The following is a 22,725-nucleotide window of genomic DNA, read 5'->3' on the forward strand; positions in this document are numbered from 1 at the left end:
TTTGATAAAACTTTTTCACAAAGTAGACAATAGAATTATAATATATCAGGGTAAACTTTGAAAATTGGAGTTTTATTTATAAAACATTTTTGGTATTATAAAATCTTAACACCACCAATGCCATTGAAAACAAAGAAAAATTCTGCATTATATAAGGGGAACTGAGGCTTCATTTCAGAAGAAGCTCTTAAAGTATGCAAATAGTAATGTAATTTTTTGAACGTGCAATATACAAGTCTTCATACTAGGTCTTCTCTTATTGTTTCACTTTGATTGTAGTGGATTGATCCTACAGAATTAACTTGCTGTGGCATCCCATGTTGGAAACAATGGAATGCATTCACTTCAGTTGCAGTGGCTATGTCTGGATAGGCTCAGTGCAATTTTCACTTGTATTTTGTTAGTGGTCTCCCTATACAATTCATCATACTGTAATCCAACATGTGGCTGGGGAAAACTTTGTTCAAATACATTTGGCTTCTGTAACTGACATTTGCACTAACTCAGTGTGGATTGCAAGATTCTCCATCTCAAGACTTGAGCTGTGGTCTAAGCCTTATGATGTGGGAAGTGCCACATCTGTGATCTTGGGCACTGATTTGTATTTCTGGGGGACCTGAATCCAAGTTCTAATGATCAAGTCTGCAGTGAGGTAATAGCTTATAGATAGGGACACAATGTGCTTTAATTGCATTTTAGAACTTGAGATGTTTTCTCAGCATTACAAGAAAAGTTGATTCATTAGTTATTAGGTTCGAGTGAAGTCTAAAATCTGTCATTTTAAAAACACTCCCTTTTCTGAAGTGTCTTGAAGAGTAGCACAGCATCCTCTCTGGCTAGGCCAAAACACAGCTGAAGTACATTAGCCCAGTCTTCAAATATGAGCCGTTAAGTTTAGTCAAAACACCTGTTGCTTTTATCCCTCTTAATGTGAGGTAGTTAACTCTGGATAGGGGATCCCAGATAGGATCATACAGAAACCAACATAGTAAAGGTGTAAAGCTTTTCTGCAAAGGGAAGTTCACCTCTTTCTAGTCCCATGGGAGGCAGAATGCATAAGGAAACAATTCAACAAACTTGAAGGCACCATGAGTTGGGAGGGTGCAAGGACTGCAGAGGAGCCCAGCCTGCCCAAACTGCTGTGTGCTCCCCAGCTGGAGCGAGGCTCTAGCAGAGCGGGGGAAAGCATTCAGCACTACTGCCTTGGCTCCTTGGGAGGGCTTTCCATTCACTGAGCTCTGTGCCTGTCCAGGGAGTGCCACTACTTTAAAGCTGGCTTCAATATGCCTTCACAGGCTGTCCCTACAATGAAGATGTACACTAAGGCTGCCCCAAGTCACTGTCTTCCCTGCAATGTATTCATTTAAAAAAGAACAGGACTTCTATTACTGCATGAGAGAAAGCAGCCTCCTAACTAAGCTCTGCTTTCTTCAGCGTTATATGAAGCCAGCAAAAGGTACCAGCATTGTTACCAACAATAACTGGTTGGTAAAGCAGTGAGAGAGCAGGGCTGGGGAAACAAAACAAAATGATAATTGTAAATTACCCATATCAATAAAAGGGCTGAAAGGCAGCTGGATATGTTTTTTAGACCCATCAGAAAGAAAGATACCCTGATGCTCACTTAGTTTTCTATCCAGACCCAAAGAAACCATGAGCCCCACAGCATTTTTATAAATGTCTACAGGAGGCATATGTCACAGCTCTGCTTTTTTTGGCAAGGTAAGATTTCTTTCATCTTTCTATTTTGTTCTAGCTACTTCGTTTTTCTCAAATATAGTTCCTTTGTTTTCATCTAGCACAGCCTTTCCTCTAATGAATAAGAATTAGCTAACATTACTCAGGATTACTAATTCTTGATTTCTTTTTATGTCCTTTAACCATTCTCCTTTAAGAAATGTGTGGGTTTCTTTTGTTTTGTTTTTTTATTCACTGGCTTAAACTACTTGTTTAATTTTTTTTTATTGTGTAGTTACATAACAGAAGCATTGAACTCCAGAGTTGTTCTGCTGCTAATGAAGTATGACATGTTACAAGTGGATAGAATATGTCTCATTATGGTAATGAGTACTATGTTTTAGTGGGCTTCTGTGTAAAAAAGGCTCACGTGATTAGTTTGATTTTCTCCGCTTGTTTGCCTCTCCCCATTCACATGGTAATTTTAAATTTACTGGCTAGTGACACATAGGAAGAAGTCCCAAGGATATTCCAGCCACATAATTTTCAAGAAATTTTGTACCTAGGAAACGAGGTAGATGAGGATTGTCTCCCTAGAGCTGCACTTAGGAAAGGGCTATAGTGAAACTTGTACCGATTAAACACCAGATAATCCCCAAAGATGGGAAAGATTTCTGCCCTCCTTTGTTTAGTTACTCTCTTCTTTTGAACAAATTGCCAAACCTGTATATATATAAAAGGGATTTATCCAAACAGACTTTGTATCAATCCTTCACTCCTTGGTTCTGTGTTTCAATGACAGTGTGTGAAGTGGGCTGTCCTTTCTCTTTTCCTTTTAATTTATTAGAATTAAACCAAAAGAATTTCTGGTTGTTTATCAGAAACTTCTATTTATTGACACAATCTGTAAAACTTTGTTTACTGAAGTCTCTTGAGTTGACTTAGTACAAAGGACTTCTGCAGTGCCTGAAAGGCTTATTAAAATCCCTACTTTGTTTTCAGCAGTGAGGCAAGGTATGTCAGGCTTCTCTTCCTGAAGCAAACCCAGCCAGTCACTGAACACCCTCTCCTGAAAACAAACCCAAGCTTCCGCTGACTTCAGTAGCAGCAATGATCAGTTCAAAACAGCTCAAGTGTGAACCAACGCCGGAAAATTAATTGACACAGAGTAGTAATGGGAAACTCAGTCTGAAAATGAAGTGTTTTTAATTAAGAGACACTCTCCAGAATAATACAGAAAGACACTCTTTCCCATTTAAAATTTGGCTCTTCCTTCCTCAACAACTACAAATCACTGGTCTGTAATTAGTACTCTTAATGGAAGGAATGGCTGAGTGTCTGGCTGAAGTTAGGCCTGTGACTGTGATAGGGAGGGCAGTAGGTGTGCTGGAACAGATTCTAGCTAGTTTGCCACTTAGCATCCGATTTCGTACAAATGTTTCTGTTATAATCTGTTCATGCTACCATATTTCTTAAAAATGGAAACAAAGTAAGGAAGAAGGGTTCCTCTAAACTCCTAGTAGCTCAGAGCAGCAACCATGACTCCCTTGCACAGTGATTGGCAGTTTACCTGTGAATGAGTCCAGCTCCAATCCCATGCCAAGACCTAATCCAACATTTTATGTAATGATTATTTAATAAAAATTGCATAAATGCTCATTGGTGGGCAAGTCATTAGCCAGATGTTCTCTCTCTATCCTTATGCCGTTTTTAAAGAAAGGTATGTCTCTCTGTTTTTGTAAGAGATTGGTAACTCTTCACTCTACAACAGTGAGTCCAAAAGCAGATCATAAATGTGATGGAGCTCAGTAAACTGACGGGTCAGCAAATGCAGAGTTTCAACCAAAACAAAGAGTGTGCATTAGGAACCGGTGGGGAAGCAAGGGCTGGAATATACTGTTACAAACCCAGCACCATATCATAGTCCTGGATGCTCAGGTGTCTGTTGAGGAATTTGGATGTTTCAAGAACACCTGCTAAATGTGGCCACTTTTAATCCAGAAAGAAGTGCACCTCAGGTACCAAAAGCTGTGGAAATGTTTCTCTGCTGTCTCATTGCCTTTAAAAGAGTTTTCCCATGTGCTGTCCATGCCATACCTGCACTTGGGAATGTACTTGGTCATCGAGGAATCAGATTGAGAAGCTTTCAGGCAGGAAACTAACTCAGGGAGCTTTCTGAGAAATTAACACATTGAACTGATTTGCTGAGGGGCCAAGCAAGCAGCAGAGTAGGAAAGTAGCAGACCACATAGCCATGAGTACTTGGTGACAGTGGTGCCAACTCCTTAATGAAACTGAAATGTTAGATCAACTCAGAAACCCTGTGAAAGCTATCTCTGGTATAAATGTCTGGATGATTTTGAATGGTGAACCCCAACCTGATGTAATCACTTTCTTTCAGGGCAGAAGAGGATGTATAAATCCAACAGAGCAGGCACGAATGAGGATGCACTTTTCTGCTTGGCACCTCTTATTAGCTCTCTTATACTAATTTAATGACATGCAAATTTCATTTTAAGTGCCTAACTCTGTAATTTGGTGTTCCTCTTGGTCTTGGATCCTCTCTCCAACTCAAAATACGTTCTTTGATCCTGTTTTGGTTTGGCTTTTGTGCTCCCCACAGCTGTGATGTAATCCAACCAAAAACTTCTTTCATGGGATATTTTCACTCAAGTCGGTTTCCTAACCTGACTAACAGTACAGTTACATAATCTCTGATTTTTAACTCAGTGGAGGTGGTAGGAATGTTCCTTTTGGTGGATGTGTAGGGGTTTTGATGACCTTAGGTAGACTATGAAATCACAAACTATCACTCTCCGAGTCATGCAGGAAACTTTAAAACCCTTTTCAGCACTGTGAACTCAATTTCAAGCTCTCTTCATTCAGCTTTATCCGAGTCTGACTGCAGAATATGAGTTGCTAATACACACTAAACAGCAGGACCTCAGACCTGGAGTGCTCTGAGCTGTTTGCTTCTAAAATCACACTAATGGGCTTGGGGACAAGCACATGTAGGTACAGTGGTCAGATACACCCCTTCCATTTGTGTCCTTCTAAAAGAAAAATTCAGGGCTCCTTCATGTGTCACTTTTCAAGATATTTGGAACATAAAAGTACACTGCACTGGCCAACAGAAATGAAATTTAATAGTTAGAAACAATAAGAATAGGGACAGAATGAAAAACTACATTCCCCAGAAGTTGTTAGCAAAGGTTTTCTGTCTGGGGACAAGCAGACACTTCTGCAAAGGACTTTTGAACTGCAGCACATTTCAGGAATTTGCCACTTGAGTTGAAGTTCTTTATCGTTGCTTACATTCCTTTACATTTTAATCGAAGAGTTTTCAAAACTGTATGATATTTCTGTTTCTTATAGTTTGTTCCTACACTCTATAATGCTTTTAGAAAAACCTGTCCATATATTTACTGGTAATGAGGAAAGTGGGTTTTTTCCTTCCCTCATTCTTTGTCTGTACAGAGAGTACAGTGACGCCGTTTGCTCATTAGCAAAAAAAGCCTTTCCGGATCTTTGCAAGAATCAATGACTGTCAGCGTCACTGTAAATGGTGAGTAATTAGACATAGGAAATGAAGAATTAGATGTGGGCTCCAGCTGTAAAGTACTGGGGTTTTTTTTAATAATATACAGTTCTGTCAGTGCTGTGGTATAACTTGGAACAGGTAACTTCTACAAGTGGATGGGGAAGCACAGTTATTCAAAAAGAGGAGCCTTATTTCTTTAGCAAATCCAAGCAGGCAATCCTCAGGTAGTTTTTCAGATGGTCTCAAATTACTATTTTTTCCATACTGAAAAAGTTGGGCTTTTTTCCCCTCAAAAATGTAGATACTGTCAATATGTTGCTGCTTATCAGAACTGACTGAAATGCTTTGGTGAAGCAGAAATTCTGCTTTATAAAATTTGCTGGGAAAAGGTTCAGCATTTGTATGTGTGGGTTAAGATCTCCTAAAATAAGCCTGAGAAGCAGCAGGATTCCATAAAAAAAACCCACGAAGAGCAGCATTTTCCTGGCGAGACCGCACGAGGGAGCCGGGCAGCGCTTAAAGCTGTGCCCCACCTCGCTAGGGCAGAGCCGCCTTGGAGGAGTGCCCGTGTGGGACCTGGTGTGTCTCACGTTGAGGCACACACAGAAAGGGCTTGACTCGTATATGAATGTGTTCTCGCCGTGCTCCGAGAGTTATACGCACACATGCACACAAAATAAACAAAGCTGGGGACAAACCCACAACCATTTTAATGCTTTTCTTACAATCTTTGTGTTCTTTAGAACTGTTTGTGTGTGCATACACCTGCTGCTATAAAAACCCTTATGTTATAGTTACTTACCAGACAGTGACCTTAAAAACAAACCTGTAGAACACGCAAAATTTTGCAACCATTTTATTTTGCTTTGTTTCTTAGTAGATGAGCCATTGAGCCAATAGCAATATTCACTCCTTTAGAAGCCATGTGCCTGTGTTCTTGTTATTTTAGATTGGTGATGTCTGGAATAACTTGTATCTACACACATGATGTCTCTTGTGCCAATTTTCTGGAAGTCGCAGAATTTAGACTGAATTTGTTCAGAATGCATAATCACATTTTGGGTAAAACTGCTTACCCTGGGTTTTGGTACATTAAATATAAAGCTGTAACTACTAAAAGGTGGTATGAATAGAACTTAAAATTATTCCCATAAGCTTCAGGGAAATAACTGATTAGTATCCCTTTAAAATAAGCAGAACTCAAGTAATGCCTCTGGTACTCACTAGGGCAGAAAAGGGTACTGGCTATTTCTGGTGTTGGTTACTGCTCTCCTGCCAGGACTGGCATGCTCTGCTGCAGTGGGGTGTGAGTGTCCTGGAAACTCACTTAGCTCTAACACAGTGCCATAGCTTGCCATCCTCCTAATGTTTGCACTTTGATGGGGTGGAGGGGGAATGGGGACCTCAAAGTTTTGATTTGGCTGAAGTACCTTCATTCGAGTCTGTGGTAAGAGACCACAGTCCTTAGCACACAGTCAGGCAGGGATATTTTTGGCACATAACACGAAAAAAGACATCCCATGGAAATCAAGAATATTATTCTGCATCCCTCCAACCCTAAAGCAGAGAACTTACAAAAAGATGATGATGATGACATTTTGGATGTGAAGGCTTAACAACATGTTGACCAAACTACACAGAGACTACCTAATTAGGATTAGTCTTAAAATTAGACTCCTCAGAGGAACGCAAACTAAGAATGGTATCCTGGTAAGCTGACTTGTACATTGCAACAAATCCAGTTGCAGAATCTGGTCCTAATGCTTCCGCTGCCCACCCCCTCTCCTCTCCAGCAGTTAAATACTCCACAGTCCTTTACTCACAGGCTGTTTCTGTAACAGTAACAGCTTAAATATCTGTGTACCTAATGGACTTATCCTTAACACCACAGTCAGGGAGGGAAGCGGCATTAACCTCATTTTGCAGATAAACAGTGGAAGCCCTGATGGCTCTGTCGTGTGTTACATCCTATGGAGTAACTGCATGTATGAGTGAGTGTAAAATGTTGTCAGGCCAGACCGTGGTATTGGCACCAGAGCGCTTTGGCACGTCCTCCCTTCCTTCCTTGCAAAGACACGTACCACAATGATGATAGAGGAAGCTCAGAATATGGACAAATTAACATTAATTTCTCAGCTACTGATTGCTCTGCTCAGCCTTGGAAGATGTAGAGCCTGGACCAGAGCTGAAGTGTTTAGCACTGGGTTATCTCACAGGCTCTTTCACCAGTGTGGGATGGATGGTGCAAGGGCCTGAGTGAAAACCTGGGTGACCGATCTACAAGGATTTATTTAATTCTTTGTTACTGTAAAATGGGAAACGTCAATCATCTCTAAATGTTTTTCTTGCACAGAAGGGGGAAATATTTTTTTAATAAATACGAAAAACTTTTTTAAACAGTTGGAATGGAAAGCAATCATATATTAACGTGTTACTGTATGGGGAACTACTGTTCTACAAGAGAACAGTACATACCTTTAACAGCTCGGTAACTCTTTAGTTTAATCATTGTTGTAGTTATTCATGCTGATGCTGGCCGGCCGGTACCGGAGAAAGCTGCAGCCCTACGTTCTCCTGCGCTGCCCTTTGCTTTGTGACCCGGCGCCTCCTGAACAATACGCGGGGTCAGTTTCGAAACTTCAGGGCGTGCACCCAGCGCGGGCGGCAGCACCAGGAAACGGGATACGGGCGCTACTGCCTTATGTAAGCGAACCGAGCGCCGGCAGGGTGACCCCCGCGGTGCCGCCTCGGCGGGCCCGGCTCTGTCCGCCAGCGCGGAGCAGTCCCTCAGCCCGCCCGTCCTCCCGCCGCCTCGCGGGCCGCGCTGAGGGCAGCGGGTGAGGCCCGGCGCGCGCCCAGGCCGCCAACGGTCCCTCTCCGCGCGCGCGCGACACGTCACGCGCGGCTCCGAGCGGGCGGGGGCGGAGCCGCTCTTCCCGAGGGCGTCACGTGACGCGCCCCCCCATCCATCCTCTTCGGCCCTCCGGTCCCGTAGCCGTGGTGGCGGCGGGCGGGGAACGCGGGCGGAGAAGAACGGAGCGGCCGCGGTTTCGGCGAGAGGCAGCGCGGCAGCCGGCGGTGAGCGCGCCCCGGTGGCGGCGGCGCGGGGGAGGGGAGGGGCGAGCCGGCGGCGGGGCAGGCTCGGGAGGCGGCCGCGGCGGTCGGTGGAAACATGGTGCCACACGTGAGGCTTATGTAAAGTGAGCGGCGGCCCGGGCGGCCAATGGGAGCGGCGCGCGCCCCGCCCCCGCCCGCGCGCCCCGCTGGCGTCACGCGGGCGCGGCCAATGGGGGCGCGGGCGGGGCGGGCGCGCGGCGGCCGGTCACGTTTCTGCCCGTATGAAGCCCGAGCCGGGACGCGCCGGGCTGGCGGGACGCGTTGTGCGCGGTGAGTCGGGGCCCGCCGGGCGCGCTTCCCGCGGCGAGAAGGGGCTGGGGGGCCTGTGGGGAGCGGCGGCAGGGGGCTGCGAGCGGCGGCCGCGGGGGGCACAGGGGCTCTCCCGCCTCCCCCGCCCGCCGGGCCGAGGTTACATAACCCCCGCGCCGGGGCTCTCCGGTTGCCGGGACGATGGGCGCGCGGGTCGCTCCTGTGCCGCGGGGTTCGTTCCGCTGCCGCGCCTGGCCCGCCGGGGAGGGGGCGCGTGGGGGTCCCTCTGAACCGGGGAAGGGGCGGCTGTGACACGCCCCCCCCCCGCTCCCCGTGAAACCGCAGCGAGGGAAGCGGCCGCCGGCTGGGAGTCGCTCCCCGGGGCGGGGTGCGGGGCTGAATGTGGCACGGCCCCCGCCCGCCTCGGACCGGGAGGGCGTCCGGGAGCGGGGGGCACAGGCACACCCACACCCCGCGGGGGCTGGGACGGGAGCTGGGCTCTCCGAGGGGCGGCCGTGCGGGACCGGGCTGGGGCGCAGAGGGGGCGGTGCTGCCCCGGCCCGGGGCGGAGGAGGAGGCGGCGGGCGGCTGACACCGGTGGCGGCGGGGCCGGACCCGCTCCCCCGGCGGCGCTCCGCTCTGGCGTCCCTGCTGGCCGCGGGCTGCGGCCGTGCGAGTGGGCAGCGCCGGGGTGCGGAGCGGGCGGACAGGGAGCCGGGGGCGCCGGCGGGAAGCGCGCGTGTCCTGGGGCGGTGAGCGGCACGGCGGGCCCCGCTCCGCGCCCGCCCCGCCGGGGGACAGCGCCGGATCCCACCCCCGGCGGGATGCTTCGCGTGAGGATTCGTGTGGCAGCGAGTAACAGAATCTCAGCGCTACTGAGATGCGTGAGCTACAGGTAGAGCAGGCAACAGGTGCTGTCCGTTTGTTTTTTGTGTTGCCTGTAGTTGTAAGGACAGTCTGTGCCTTGAGACGGTGTGGTTGTGCTGCTGTTCACATTAGGTGCATACTATTACATGCATGATTACAAAACACTTTATGTAAGTACAATTTCATGCAAATAGATGAGCAGCGTGGTAACAGTCGTGCTGACGCTTTACATTTGACTTTTCATCATAGGGTAGGATAAGGTACAGCATTTCTTTGTGTACCATAGGAGCTTTAAAAGCTCCCTCAAGAGGTCGGTATGAGGTCTCATGTACTTGGAAACTACAATGCTTTGCAGGTGTATTCCAGTGAAAGCATAACTTGGCTGACATAGTGCATTGAAGGATTTTGAAGAAATAGAATCATTAAGTATGGAAAAGACCTCTAAGATCATTAAGTCCAAATATTTGATCCCTACGTCCAATCTAAATCTACCCTCTTGCAGTTTCAAACCATTGCCTCTCATCCTGTCACTACAGGCCCTAATAAGAAGTCCTTCTCCATCTTTCTTGTAAACTCACATCCTTCTTTTCCAAATGTAAGACTCCAAGATTTACTGTCTTGGACATCTGAGATTGAATAGCTATCACAAGTAAAGGGAAAAAAGTGGAAATTCTGTAATGATTCTAGTGGTAGGAATATCTGTCAAATCAAAAGTAGAGTGATAATCTGATTAGTATAGTGAGAAACCCTTTCAAGTTGCCAATATTGTTTCAGCCACAGTTGGATTGTTGTTAGGGAGAGTGCCCACGTTGTTGCACTGTACCAAGTTCCTTCTTACTTATGCTTGCACGTGTTTGAGTGCTTTTGTGATCTTTCTGTTTTGCTTTTGTCTCTGAAACTTGCATTATTTCTGCAAAGTGAGGAAGTTTCATTGGAGAACTGGACTATGTTCTCACTTCATGCAAGGCTAGGTATTAGCCTCGTGATGAGGACACTGTCCTGAGGTGTGGAGTCCTGGTTCTGGAGGTTGCTTACCTCACTAGTAACACATAGAAGAAAAGAGATGGTAGTCATTGGCCTAGAGTAGAAGAAGAAAAGTAATATCCTTCAGATTTCGGTGAGTTTTTGGCCACTTCAAATGTTCATTTCAAGGTAGAAGGAAATTTAGTTGAGTGTCATGAATGTCAAACACTGTGCAATGAAAGAGCATGGCCTGTCCTGTGAAGAAGTGGTTTTGCTAGATGTAGAAGGCAAATGTGTGGAAAGCAGGGGTTTGGCTTTTGTGCACTTCTTCAGATGTTGCAAGTTTTTGGTTTCATTTATACTTAAAAGACAGCGTCATTTTGCTGGAATTTTTGTTTATTTGCCCATTGGTGGGACTTGTTATAGGCTTCCTATATTTGTTTTAGCAAAGGAATTCTGTCTGTGAAAATCCAGATAATCTTCATTTTTATAGTTTGTTCTTATTCCTTTTGGATTCCCACAGAGAGGCCTTAAAGAGACATCATATTCTTGGCATAATACCTTCTCCACTTTTTCTTCCTCCAGTAATAAGATTAAAGTATGTAACAACACAGTTTTCTTGATAAACTTACTTGGGCCTCTCCCTGAACAATACATTCTTACAGTAATAATCTTTTTTAGTAAACTGAGATGTTGAAGGAGTTTAGTCTCAAAGTATGAGAATAGAGTGAAGTGGGGAAAGTTGATTGGCAGTAGAGTTCTGGATGTTTCTTCTACCTCAGACTTTTATTATGACCAGGAAGTGTTTGGCTTAGATACAGACTGATAAACAGTTTTCTTTTTCCTGGGTTCTTGCCACACCCTTACTTCTCTAACATCTTTATAGTATTAGACTATGCTTTACTGCAGAAAATCTTTTTTTAACCCCTCAAAGTATAATCAAATGCATAAATTACCACAGGATGAGGTATATTTGTTGTGGTTTAAAAGCAAGAAGATTACCAGCAGCCAGTAGAAGAAGTAAATTATCACTAGTCTATATCAACGGTAGTGTTTTCTATAGGGTTGCTATGGTTGGCCTGTGTTGAAAGGAACGTCATGTTCTTAGCAAGGCCTTGTGTAATACTTGGCATGAATGTCCTGTAGACAATGTATTATGCTCATCACATTACCACATCATAATTGCTAGATACTCAGGTGTTTCCAAAAAGGAATTTTTGTCTCCAGTTTTGATTGCATGGCCTAGAATTCCTCCATGAGGATGGTGGATTATAGAGATTTTTACCTGGATTGTTTTACTGTCTCATACTTTCCACATTCAGTTATATCTCTCTAGTGCAAGTTTTAAACTGCTTAAATATTATGTTAACTTTGCTTGCCAAGCACAGAACAGCAAAGGAGTCAATTAACACCTGTATTATTCTTTGTGATATTGTTGTATTACTCAACAGGGCTTTGACTTGTTCTTTTGGTTATGGATGAGGTTGGACACAGAAAATACTGGTCTTGAAAATAGTGTTGCTGCTGTTTTGTGTCCTGTGTAAAAACTGTTTGTCTGCTGCTGCTGTTTTGTGTCCTGTGTAAAAAGTGGCTGCCCCCTTTCCTGCTTTAACTGCTGCCTTAAATTTAACCACTGCTGTAGTGGAGGTCAGGCTATTAACATTGGTGGTTGTAAGGCAAGCACTTTGCTCACAATTGTTGGTTAATAAAGAACAGCTCTGCCTTCTGACACTTAGGGCTTTGTTTGTGAGGGTATGAGGGTGTTTCTTTTTAGCTATAGGCAACATTCTTCTTTCTGTGAAATATGTTTATGAGAAAAGAGAAGGTGGCAGTCAAAACCACACTTCAGAGGGTGATGGTTTTGCTATCTGTTGCTGGGATTTCTTGTGGCCCCAGGCTGCTTTTGTGAAAAAGTGTGGCAGAGGAGACCAGAATGAAGAAGGGCCAGATGATTTGAGTATGTGTGCAAAGCCTATGGAGAGCTTTGCAGTGACTCCTGGAGCACGTTCTGTTCATGCTGCCAGGGAGCCAGCAGCCATATGTAGTAGGCAGGCACCTGAACACATGGGACTCCACATGCCTGGGCGTTCATGCCGTGATCTGATGCGCTGCTAAGTGGCTTAGTACATCACCAGGCACGCTTGTGCAGCCTGCTTGTACTCTGCCTGCCAGCAGTGCTGGGACGTGGGCACACCAGGCTTCTTTGTTCCTCTGGTTTGTATTTCTAGGGCTGTCCTTCAAGTGTAGATAGGGTCTTTGTCTGAATGCGTGCACTGGATTGAAGAGTTGCTAAGGAACTCCAGCAGCAGTATACAGAGTTTCATGCCAGTTGCACAGGCAGTGGTTCTGAAGTGCATGTTTTCACCACATAGTTAGGAGAGCTTATGGGAATTTGTCTGTGTGAAAGCTATTGTAAGGTCAAGAAGTTTTTGTGCAAATGTTTTCAGCTACTGGTGAACTGCTGCTGAAGTAGTGTGTGGTAGTCCTAGAGGAGCCTTCTGATTTCGCTGATGTTTTTTGGTAGTCTGATTTAGACAACTTTGCTCGTAGAACACAAACAGAAGTGAGGTTAAATTTACCTTCCTCAATGTATATAACCATGGAATATGGTTTTCCTTTTTCCTTCATTTTCTCCCGTAGGAAGGAAAATTTTATTGAGGATGCTGAAGGGGTAGCGACTCAACATGCTGTTTACATGATGAAATACACAGTTTCTTGGGGCAAGAGGATGAGGAGATTCTGCAGATGGTGTGAGCAGGCTGCAGAAGTTCAGTACAAGCAGTACCAGTGTTGATCCTGACAGGATGTGATGCTGGGAAAGAAACCTCATCTGTATGCCAAAATGTCTGGGAAAGACTTTAGTTTTGCTTCCACCTGTTTTTGAGCAATTCTTAAAGCTTGATTTTTCTTATAGATAGAATAGTTAGAGATGGGTAGAGATTTCCTCGTTTAGATGGCTTTTTTAATGTAGAACTGGCTTTTTAAAAGTAGAACCAAAGCTACATTGCCTTTCTGTCATCCTGTCCTGAAACAGAGGCATTTCACTGTTAAATAACACCTGTAATTTATTGTAATTGAAGCTTAGGGAGACAAGATGAAGTGGTGAGGATGTCCAGTACTTTTCTTTTTTCGTGGTTTCGCTTCCATCCTCCTTATTCTTTGCAGCTTTTGTATCTTAGTACAGTTTTTGTGCTTGACCTTGTTACATGTACTTTCATGTTTCTGCTTAGTTTCTTTGGGTGTACAAAGACCTTCAGTATATAAAGCACTTACTTGATTTCAATTACATCTCTGCTACGGGTTCTTCTGTGACTTGAGCTCTTACTTCAGTACTAATACATCCATCTCCTAGGACAAGTACATCATGTTTGTGAGGTTGCTGTGCTTTTTGGAGTGTATTATTGATGCGATGGGGACAAGAATTTATTTGGCACGGCGTCTTCCAGAAGGAGACTTCCATTCTGACTGAAATTTTCAACAGGGTGTGAACTACAGCAATGTCTAAAGAGCAGCATTAGCCTGGAACTAGTGTAAATGTAATATCCCATGGTGAAATTCTGTCATTTTTCTTAAGGGACAGGAGCAGTAGATATGCAAATATACTATTTAATGGGAATGTCAACAAGTACTAAAGTTGTTATATGGTATTGAGATACTTTTAGATCTTGTTTCATCTATAAGAAAGGTGACATATATGTCTGCGTGGTGGGAGGTGATAATTTTTCCCTCCTTTCTGTGACACACTTGACAACCTCAAATGTATAATTTTTGTCAGTTTTTTCAAAAAGGGCAAGAGTTGACATGCAAATATAAGAGTTCTGACTATTGATGTTGTGCTTAACTCTCTCCAGTTCCACTCAAAAAGAGAATAGCATTTTCTAGTTGCAAAGAAAATAGTGGTTTTTTGAATTCACACTGCATACTAGTAATTTTACTTACCTTTTAGAAGGCACTTTTTGTACAACTGGAAGGAATGATGTCTAGAAATTAGCATGGGGCATGTGAAGGAGATGTTTAGTGTCTTTACAGGATGTCTCAGCACAGGCTACTTTTTTTTTTGATGGCAAATACCCAACCTGTTGGCAGTTAAACTTGGCTCTGGGCCAAGTCTCTTATTCAAGGTGAAGGAATAAATTTGAGAGACAGTTTCTGTAGCTCTTGGGGATGATCAGTTCAGCTCCACTATGGAGTCTTAAGCACAGGTGGTGGGTTCAACAGCACAAGGAATAAATAGCTGAAAGGGTAAAATAAGCTTTATTTCTGGTCTGGAAGAAATGAGAATTTAGGGGTGTTTGTTATGTTCACAATAGGAGCAGAATTCAGTAGATAGTTATTCTGGAGTGCATTGCTCAAGGAACCAATTTAGAAGTTAGCTTACAATAATAAATATTTTTATCAGTAAAATTTCTTGCATTTCCTGTCATCTTGTATTTGTAGTCTTTATAATGGTTCTTCATCTGTGGAAGACGTATTTTGCATGGTTGGACTTGTATTGCATTGTTAAATGGACTTGGTTTAGCTTTTATGATAATTTTTTTCTTGCTTATAAAACTTGATTTTTTTTTTTATAGGAGTATATTGATGACACTTTCCTATTTGGGATGATCATGATTAGCACATTCATTAAGGTGAGTGTTTTATGCTGTACCCAAGAAAGTGTTTTGTAGAATCAGTTCTTTCTTAATGAGTCTGAACTTGGGAGGGTGGGAGGTGTTTCTGTGCTTTTGTTGTTCTTTTGTGTACTTCCTTTGAGATGTAATGTCATAATGCCCAAAAATAAAGATCTTCAGGGCATTACATTTTTAAAGACCTGTTGCACAAATCATGAAGTACATGTAAATGCTGTGGTTTCTCTAAATCTTTATGAAACTGGACTTTAGTGTAGTGTCAGTATCAAGTGCTGCATCTGCATTGTTTGCTCTGCAGATGTTTATTAATAGTTTCCATTTTTTTGATTGCTCTTGCAGGTGTTTAAGAACTTTCAATTGTGAGGAAACTTTTTGGGTCCAGAAAACCAAGTGCCTTCTGTTACTTAGATAATCAGGTTAATAGCTCAGGAAGAAAAGGGAAAATGTTTTGCTCCTAAACTTGAATTTTAAAAAGCAGGTCATAGCTTCCAACAGTATTTTATGGTCAGCTGTGCTCTGCTTTGAAAATGAAGAAAAGTTGATTGGAGCAAAAAATGCAAACATAATTAAAGGAGAATGGTGGGGGAATGTAGATGCAGAGAAAATTCATCATGTGCTTTCATTAAATGTGATCTGATGATGGGACAGTATTGGCCCAAGGCAGGAAAGCTAGCTGATAGTACTCTAATATTGAGATAGAGATGGAATTGTAACTGAGATTTTGAGGACTAACATTACAATGTTTGAATGATTGATAAAAAACCCAAACAAACCTGTCTTTCTATGGCTGGAAAATGTGATCTGAATAGGTTTTAAAAGCTGACATGCTCTTTTCAATGCTGCAGGTGTGACTTCAGTTCTCTACAGAAAGTGAACTTGGTTCGACTTGGTTTGCATCCTGTATCACAGGTGTGTTCCCTACAGCAGGTTGTTCACTCCTGTATAATATTTGATGTTTTCTGTGCTTAGAATAGATATTTATCAGTATGGAAGGATATGTCACAAGTTCTGTTTTCTTTGTAAACTGAACAAATTAGACTTCCTTCTGTGGAAAAGACCTTATTGGAGATGCCATCTGTAGATGAGCTCCTTTAGTTTTTTGGAACTTGGCATACTCAATCACCTGTACATTTCCTCTGGTAAATAATAGAAAAAAAATAGAATTTGCTGCCTCTAATTCTGTTCAGACTGTTTAAATATAAGTCATTCAAACCAGGCATTTTGTTTCAGATAAAAATCCTTTTGGTGTAGATTTGTCTCACTTTCTCTTAAATTGTAGAAAGGCTTATCATGAGAATTTTTAGCACTTTACAAGGACTATTCTTTCTTAATGTTTTAGTGTCTTCCTAAATGTGTTAAGTACATGAAACCAATATGATACACAATTAAAATGGTACATGCTGCTACTGTGGGTATCCCTTCAAACCGAGACTTTTTAAAACCTTTTTTACCTTTAATTGAAAATTTTGAAGGGAGTTGAGTAAAGGAATTGCAAGAGCTGTCTATAAACAGGGATTTAGCTGGTGCTGAAAGACATTCACATTTTCAATGTCCAATCTAAAAACTGTGAAATCTGCAAGTTGTTCTGGATTCAGCAATTTCTAATGCTTCTTGTGGTCAGAGATAAAAACTATAATTTAAATCCTGTATTATCAATTTATGATAAAAACAGAAACCAAACACTTTAAGAACCAATGCATACAGATTTGTATCATGAGTGTTTTAGAACTTGTATTGGCTTCATGATGTTATGCAGGATGGAATGTTGTGAATAAATTCTTCCTTTAGTCTGGCCAACACAAATGTACTTTTAACAGTTGGTAGACGTGCAGCATGTTAAATTAAGGCATGTTAGCATGGGCTGTCTTCCAGAGTGGTTAGCTTGGGATTTGAACACTGTTCCAAACATTTCTTCTGCATATTCAGATGAAGCGCTTAAAATGATGTAATTGTCTGCCGCACAAATTTTGGCCTTCTGAACTTCTGATTTGTAGTCCACCATTTCATTGTGCTACATGGCAGTGGCACACTAGTTTCCTAGACTTGGTAGAAGAGCTTTCAATTTTTTGTTTTTTCACCAAAATTCCCAGTGTCTCTCATGAGAAACTGTTTTTCTTAGGAAGAATAATAGTGTTAATGGACTTTGTTAGTACACACTTCTGACCATAAAGAAACAGTTTTTTATTGTGAGAGTGAGTGAGGACTGGAACAGATTGCCCAGAGGAACTATGAAATATCCATTTTTGGAGATACCCAAAAGTCATCTGTTGATGGTCCTGAGCAGCCTGCTCTAGGTGACTCTGCCTGAACAGGGAGTTGGACAGGTACCTCCAGAAGTCTCTTTTGATCTCAGTTGTTATGTGAATTGAAATTTTGCATCTGCCTGGTAAAGTCTTTCATGCTCTTACCAATCCTACAGCATTGTAGAGTCATAAGATGGTATTGTAACCAAACTTGATAAGCACTTGGAGCTCCTGCTGACCACATCAGGCATTTGGCTCTGTGCCCTACTGGAGAGGCCCTTTCTTCTCAGTGGCTGTGTCAGCCCATGCAGACTGGGCATAGTATGATACCACTCTGATTGTGAATCCTAAAGGTTGTTTTATCTAATGTAGAAGATACTTTAAAACTCTTTAAGACCTTATTTTAGAGCATTATTTTAGAGCAAAAGTGTTTAACATGCAAATTTGTGTCTTATTCCTCTGTATGACAGTTTCATGTTTAACCAACATTTATCTGCATAGGCATGACATAGCTGTGAGCATCTCTCTGGTATCTGTTTGAAGAGGACACTGTTGGGGGGCCCAGGTATTTCTTTTATATTTTATAGTTATAGAGGTGTCCGGACTCTGTAATGGTCAAAGATTTCCAGTAGAAGAGGATGAGACAAGAATTAAATGCATGTGGGAGACTCTGGACCTAGGCACCTCATGCTTTTGATGCTAGCTGGGAGGGAGCTTGATAAACACTTTTACCACCTTTTCGTAGAAAAAACAGGTAAGAAACACACATAATTATTATGATTCATGCTAGTAGAAAGATGCTTCCCCTCCTGTCCCTCTAGAGCTTATACAGAAAATACTTTGTTCTGTGTTTGTGCTATTTTTAACCTGGGGTTTCAGTCATACATATACTCATTCAGAACAACATTTTGGGTGTAAACTGGGAGTTACCTTATTTGAAGCTAAAATGTTTTTAGCCTAAAACCATACTTATTCTTAAATTCAGGTTTGAATTTCTTCAGTGAGGAAACAATCTGGTTGCAAACATCCTTACTGTGGATGCCAGGGCCCTGATCTGATGCTGACTTCTTCCTGTATAGGTGCTGCTATAAATTCAGGGTGGCACTTGGATGGCTCTGAGCAGAGCTGTATCTTGATCAGTTCCTCTCTTTGTAAAGTGGCAGCTGTAAGCAGTGGTGGATGAGGATGACCCTTATAAAGATATTACTAACTTTTATTTAAATAAGAGTCTTGTGTTCAGGGTTTTCTTGAACTGAAGGGCAAATCCTTATCAAAAAGTTGGGAAATGAATACTGTGAAATTCAGACTTTATGGGAGCATTTGTGGTATACTAGATTTTATTGATAATTTCATTGACATAAGTAGAAAATTGAATTACACCTCATTGCTTGTTTAGGAAAAGAGCAAAATTTTTTCATGCTTACTTGAAGTGAGATAAGTAATCTAGTAAAAAAGTTTTTCCTTTTTTAATAAAAAGATCTTGCAAGAAATTATTGAGCATCTTTCTTATTGTTTCCTATACTCTGAGAATATTGCCATCTTTTTCTTTCCACCCACTTCCTAGAAAATGTCCCAGTGAAGGTATTCTGTTAATTGTTCTTGCCAGAAAAACATGAAGCTCTCAGTGTTGGTGAAGTTGCAGAGTTGAACAAGTCACTTCTTGGTTTTTTGTTTGTTTTCCAACACTTTTCCCTAACGTTTTTTAACTACCAAGCATTTAATTATTGTCTTAATTGCACAGGGAGCATGCATTCATTTTAGGTGTTAATTTTCAGTTATCTCTAAAATGGCATGATACTACTAAACCCTTGCTAGTTATTTGTCATCTAAATAAAAAAACTTCTATAATTTTGCGAATTATAAATGTAGAATATGGAAGCCCTTCTTGTTGACAAGATCTCCAGTAAAATTTAATCCTGACCATTAGGTATGTCTCCCATAGGTGCTAGTACAGTTAAGAGTACCTGAATATTCATTTCTGTAGTCATAAACTGTGGTGTGCCTCTTGCTTCTTTGGGAATATTGGTAAATTCACAGTAGTTGCAAATTTAGACTCAAATCTTCAGATGTTTGCCTCTTACTCAGTCCTTGAATTGGATAATTTTGACTCTGGATTGTTAGTTTCTAATCCCTTATTTGCCAGTGTTAAATGTGATAGTTTTTGTGTGACAAGAAATCTGCAAAAGTCTTCTGTGAATATAACCATATCTCTGCTGAAAAAAGATTTTTATGTTTAAAGTTATGGCTTCAAAAGAAATGTGCCTCCTTGCTCTTCTACAATCTTTCTTAAGGGTTTTTTCAAAACCAGAAGCTCAGTTACTTCTTTAATACATATTTTGGTGTGGGTTTTTTTGGGGATGTTAAAGGTCAGGCTGTTTCCTTTGTCTTACTGCAGGATAAAGGAGCAACTGTAGGTAATGAATAACCAGAAGACATTTGCTGCATGTCTAACCTGGCATATCAATGCCTACGTTTGTCCTTAGTGCTCAGTGGAATTATCGTGTCTTTCAACAGACTGCATCAGGATCTTAGAGAGCTCACGTCCTTGCCAGAGTGAATAGAATGGTTTTTTTGAGCCAGTTGCCTTAAAATCAAGGTTAACTGGTGCCAATTTAATATTAAGTTTTTATGTATGGAGTCAAAATAGACAACATCTCTTAAAAGTTTAGAAAGATGGAGCAGAAAATAAAGAAAAACCTGGCTCCTTTCAAGGTCAGACCTAAAAGAGCTCTTTGTGTTTCCATGTTCAAATGCTTACTGAACTTAATATGGGATGTAATTACCTTCCTCAAACTGGTAACAGGAGAGAACCTCAGACTGGGAAAACATGCAAGCTTTTGCCTTCCAGTGTTGTTTGGTTAGTGATTGGGAATTTATTCAAGCATATGAGTGGGATGAATATGTGCAATTTATTATGTCATTTTCCCTGAGATTAGTTTCAAAGATAATTAATCTCTTTGTGATGTTTGACCGTCTGTGCTCCTGAAGTGTTTGCACAGTGCTGCTGTCTGCATGCAGATGTTCCACTTAAGGTCTTTCTCTGTGGAGAGTGAAGTCTAGCCAGCTGCATCACTTCTTATCTAAATTGCAGAGCATGATGGAGGGTTATTGCCAGGCTGAGCTTTTTTCAGTTACTCCAATCTCTTCTAAAAAAATCTCTCCAAAGTTAGGGTATATATTAACATTGCATAATAAGTTTTAAAAGTGCCAAGATTCCCCCAAAGTAGCAAGGTCTTGGTTTAGAAATGCTCCTCTTCCTTTTTTCTTCCCTTGTAAGAAGCTCTTGCAGGTTTATAATAATATTTTTCTTGTTCCTTGCTCTGGTATGTGCCTCTGGCACTGAGGCTTTTGAGATTTTGAAACAGAAGAAATTTTGTGCAAGACTGACTTTCAGTGACGTTAATCTTCCAGTCTTGCCTAAGAAAACCATTCCAGCTCAAGCTGAGTCAGTTCTTTTTGAAACATACTGTTAAAGATGTCAAACTTGTGTTTTCTCCATTACTCAGATACTTTTTTTTGTGTGTGTTTGTCCTTGGGATCAAATTGTAGTCACTATAATGTAGTTATTAGGTGTGGGCAAAGCTCTAGAAGCTCTGGCATGTTGTTAGTTAGAAGCAGAAGTAACATGACTGAAACGTTTCCAGATACAAGTTTCTGCCAGGTATCCAGAGGGAGGAAATTCACTTAGTATCTCCTAAGGGTCAGTATCTATTTCTTCTCTGTTGTTATGCCCTTACTTTGTACTCATTGCTTAAAATAAAAATGTCTTCAAAAATGCCAAAAGCCTGAGTGTCATTGAATCGATCAACTCTTGTCCAAGGAGACACAAGAAATTCCTCAAAAGTTATTGGATAGCATTTATTTATTTATTTATTTATCTATCTATTTTGGGAACAAATCTCTCCCACCTAAGGAAACACTGCTGATATTTCCTACAACTACCTGGCAGAAGCTAGCTTGGGTGTCAGGGAAAGGAGGAGAAAAGACACTAGAGGGTGTTTGGAGGTGGAAAAAATGACTCACCAGTGGCGTATCAACTCAGAATTTCAGACTGTAACACTCTACACACTAGCTATGGCACATTTTCATTGCCTCTTAAACTTCCAAAGATAGCAGAAAAGACTTTGGGAAAATAATTTTCCAAGGAAAGCTTGTGTCAAAAAAATACTTACCAACAACTCTTGTGGCTGGAAATACTACAGCATATGTAATCCTCTCTGGCTTCAGAATCCAGGAGAAGATATTTCTTGTGCTTGGAGACTAAAACACAAAATTTACATCAGAGTAGGAAAGCTGTGGCACAATCATTGCTCTTCCTATAAATAGCACAATGTACTATTGCTGCATAGTACTGTGATATTGGGCTGATTGTCTTTAGAGAAGTTAGGGCTATGCTGAGCATCTGTCTTCTGGTAGTTCATGCTTATAAACCTAGCAATAGTGATTTACATAGTTTTCTTTATAGGATTAAATATAGCAGCCCAGAGTTGTGGGGGTTTTTTGTTTTTATTTATTTTGTGAGAGCTCTTTTCCCCTGTCTCTAAAGAAAACATATAATTTACTAACAGATAGTGGTGGTTTGATTATGGCAGTATTTTTTCTCTTGTATCTATAGAAGTAGCATATTGTCAGGAAAACAGGAAGAAACTCCTACCTTGGGCACAGAATATAGTATGAGAAATACTAGATTTTGCCTAATATTTGTACACCTCAGACTTCCTTTAAGGTGATGTTGTGAGTGCCTTTTTTCCAAAAGCTTCATTTTAATCGTGATGGGGTTAATTACCTTTACTCATTGAATTTTCCATAGGGCTTTAAAACCTCAGTGTCCTCTGAGAAATAGTAGAACAAATGACACACGGGAAATGGCTTTTTAGAGTGGCTTCAGTTATTTAAGCAGACATGCTCTGATTTGCACAGTGGTAAGAGCATCTCCAGGGTGCGAATGGATTTCCACGTTTATAGAACGCTCCTTGCCTTGGCAGTAACAGGGCTCATGTGCTGTCTGTGCAGGTATTCCCTGTGCCACATTGCATCCCACCTTGGCTCTCCTGAGCCCTTGGATGGTTTTGGTCCCTCTCCCAGCCAGCCTGGTGTGGCTGAGCATGGGCTGTGCTCCTGCAGCCGCTGGCATGGGCAGCCCTGGGCACTGAGGCTCGTGGGCAGCGCGTGGCTGGAGCCGACAGAACTTCACCCAAAGGTGGCCTGAGCAAGGCAAAGGAAAGTGTGAGCTCACTCTATCACAGAGATTAAATTCGAGATGAACTAGCTGACCTAGTTAATCATTGGCCACCAGAGAAGGTGCCATTGTGACATAATCCTACAGTTTCATCTCAGAGTAAATACTCTTTTATCGCGTGGTCCTGTTATGTAATTTTTAAGACAGAAGTGGTTAACCTTAGTCCAGAAAAAACTGTCAGAGCTACCGAAGGGTAATTCA

At 42.0% G+C, this 22,725-nt stretch overlaps 1 protein-coding gene and 1 long non-coding RNA gene across 15 annotated transcripts in view; one reads left to right on the plus strand and one right to left on the minus strand.

Annotated features, from left to right (window-relative positions):
* Positions 1-8,089, minus strand: part of LOC146433405 (uncharacterized) — a 78,534-nt gene extending 70,445 nt beyond the window's left edge. For 5 of the 6 annotated variants that reach the window (XR_014854103.1, XR_014854101.1, XR_014854100.1 and 2 more), the window contains exon 1: positions 7,694-8,089. This is a non-coding gene — a long non-coding RNA (uncharacterized LOC146433405). The remainder of the gene's footprint in view (positions 1-7,693) is intronic. The other variant, XR_014854104.1, reaches the window with a different exon arrangement.
* Positions 8,090-8,175: 86 nt separating this feature from the next.
* The window catches only part of PER2 (period circadian regulator 2), a 43,798-nt gene continuing 29,248 nt past the window's right edge, over positions 8,176-22,725 (plus strand). The window contains exons 1-4 of one of the 9 annotated variants that reach the window (XM_085069697.1): positions 8,512-8,605; positions 14,986-15,042; positions 15,888-15,951; positions 17,787-18,039. The gene's annotated coding sequence lies outside the window, so the exon portion shown is untranslated. Of the gene's footprint in view, positions 8,297-8,511; positions 8,606-14,985; positions 15,043-15,887; positions 18,040-22,725 lie in introns of those variants that run through there. The other 8 variants (XM_085069703.1, XM_085069699.1, XM_085069701.1 and 5 more) reach the window with 8 other exon arrangements.

This window comes from Lichenostomus cassidix, chromosome 9 (genome assembly GCF_008360975.1).
Source record: "Lichenostomus cassidix isolate B80296 chromosome 9, HeHo_3.0, whole genome shotgun sequence".
Classification (NCBI taxonomy): Eukaryota; Metazoa; Chordata; class Aves; order Passeriformes; family Meliphagidae; genus Lichenostomus; species Lichenostomus cassidix.